Source organism: Lutra lutra, chromosome 13 (assembly GCF_902655055.1).
Source record: "Lutra lutra chromosome 13, mLutLut1.2, whole genome shotgun sequence".
NCBI lineage: Eukaryota > Metazoa > Chordata > Mammalia > Carnivora > Mustelidae > Lutra > Lutra lutra.
Window position 1 is genome coordinate 2,663,475 of NC_062290.1, and position 2,782 is coordinate 2,666,256.

Below are 2,782 nucleotides of genomic sequence, written 5' to 3' on the forward strand. Positions count from 1 at the left end.
CTACCTTGGGCGGGAACGGAAGCAATAGTGGACAGAAATAGGTCCCCGAAGTCTTCAGACCCTGGAATTCTTAGACACAGGATACAGAGTCACTACGATTACTACGTTTAAGTAAAATAAAAGGAAGTTTGGAAACAGAATAACGAACAGGGAACTGTAGGAGACCAGCGCATCTTGACCTGCTAACCAGTGTCTGCGTCACTTGCCTCTCTTCGAGCGCCAGCTGGAACCAGAGGACCGAGGTCCTGCGCCTGCCCCGCGCACGGCAGCTCCGCGTGTGGACGGGTCCTCTGCGGCGCTGAGCCGGGTGTCCTCAGCTGGAAAATGGGGAGCTGGAAATCTTTTCCTTTCCCATGTGGAAGGGCTGTGAATTAGAAGGGAACAGGCTGTTCATGTGTACCTGGTTCTCTTCCTTCGTGAAGGATGAGTTTATCAGGTCCAGTCTGTGTCCTGAGACGACGTCTGAGTGGAACAAGGGACCCAGGGCACAGACAGAGCACAGGGCTGGCTGACAAGGGAGGTGGCTACCTCAGATTGTGAGTCCCAGCAGACACACATCACCAGCCCCCAAGAGGAGTAGAGTGCCGGGGGACAGTGGCTCTCAGGCAGACCTGGGAAGGTTGGCCTCCCTGAGGGCCAAAGCCATTCTTCTCCAAACCTTGCTTCCCCTGCTCTGTGCTGAGGGTGTAGGCATGGTCCTGGCCTGGGCTGAATGCTGTGTCCCCAAACCCACCTCCAGTGGGCTGGGTGTCTGCAGGGGACCTATGTGGGGTGCTTAGGGTAAGATGAGATCACAAGGCTGGGGCCACGATGGGGGAAGAGACAGCAGAGCCTCTTCTCCCCGTCTCCGCCATGTGAGGACACGACAAGGGGACCCTGTCTGCAAGCAGGATGAGCTCCCATGGGGTCCCCGCCACGATGGTCTCTGATGAGAGATGAACGTCCATGTCCGAGCTGACTGAAAGGCCCTAAAGTGGCTGGGAAGGGGGGCTCCTATGGGACTTCAGGACACCCAGTACTCACACCCCTGTTGGCACTTCACAGCCACCTGGGCTGGCCCGACCAGCACAGCTGCCCGTCCTGCCCTTGCCCAGCCGGCTGCACCTCAGCAGGTATAGAGGGCTGCAGCTGGAGCCTGCTCAGCCAGCGGGACGGTGCCCTGAGCCGGCGATGGGGAGTCAGAGGCTGGGCTTCAGCATGGCCATTCCAGACAGCAGGCACTGGGCAGCCTGGACCAGCTCCCGAGCTCTTCCAGCTGGCTGGGCCCCGAGCTGTGCGAGGTTCTCAAGCCCTGTTTCAGCCAAAGACAGCCTCCTTGTGCCATCAGAAAGGTCCTCCTTCCGCGTGCAGAGCTCAAGAGCAAAAGAGAAGGGAATCGAGAGACGGGGACCTCTCCAAGGCGTTATGACTTGCAACAATAAAACGTGTCCCCCACAAAGAAAACAGTCCATCAAAATTGGCTTGATGGAAGATTCTGGATTCCGATCAGGACTCTGATGAAATGTTACAATCTGCCAGAATATGATTTCGCAGACATGGAAAAGGAAACTTCAAAAATATTTTGATTTGCTTCATTTGGGGCTTTCTAAATATTTAATGTTCAAAACCTTTCAGATTATTGATTCAAAATGATGTTTATTTCCTACAACTTCTGTTTGGTTTATATTGGACATTTTTAAACACTCGACAAAACCAGTCTCGTGTGGCATTTGGTAATGCTGGTAATTGCGATTATTGTTTTTCCTTAGAATTCTGTGGTTTAAGTCACAGGACGGTGGTGAAAAGGAAGGCCAATGTGATCCAGAGGGCACAGAAGCTCAGAGGCGACCCTAGGAAGTATCTGCCCTTTTCCCTCCCCTGGGGAAGATCGCTAACAGTTTCTGCCGAATTCATTGTGAGGATAGGAGGGAAGTGGCCCTAAATTAAATCTCAATATTCCAGCCAGCCCCACGGCTCAGGCTAACAGCATCTCAAAGTGCAGAGAACTCACTGATTGCCACGGGTCCCCCTTAGCAACAGGGTTGCTATGGAAACACATTGTAACTCGCTGAGAGAGGCAAGCAGGAGCTGGAGGAGTCTGCAGGAATTTCTCATTGAAATAATTACAGTAGTTCTCAGTGTGTTTGAGGAATGAATGCGCCACGACTTTTTTTTTCATTTTCCTTTTCAAAGCATGTTTGTGACAAGTCTTGCATCCAAAGAATTCAGCACAAATGTTTGCTATATTAAATTGTAATAATGTTGCTTTTTTTTAAAGCCATGTTTGGCAGGCACTTGGTCGTCAATTATTTGTTTTAGGATACGGAATTTCATATGCATTTAAATATTTGTCCACACGTGAGAATGCCATGGAGGGGCTTGTGTACGTGAGAGGCAGAAAGGGTATGGACGCAACCCGTTTTAATAACAGGGTCATTACAGATTTGACCTGAATTCATGTTAACTGAATGATCATGCGCCATTCATGCTTTTGTCCAACATTATTTATAATGAATTACCATTTATTTGGGTTGGAGCGAATCGCCAGTGTAACCAGTACTGAGCCTTCTGCATGTCTGATTTGGGGGAAATTTCTAGGGCTGCCGTGAGAGATGATGTTTCTATTTAGAACACATTATGTGCTTCTCTGAATCAGAACTACTAAATCATTCTCTACAATTCTTTGTAGTGAGGACCTGACTTTTGTTTTAAAAAGTAGCCTTTTATTCTGGTGCAAGATAGATCTGTGTTCCTCATAAAACTGTTAGAAATTATAGGAAAAAAATTACAGAAAAGCACAGAG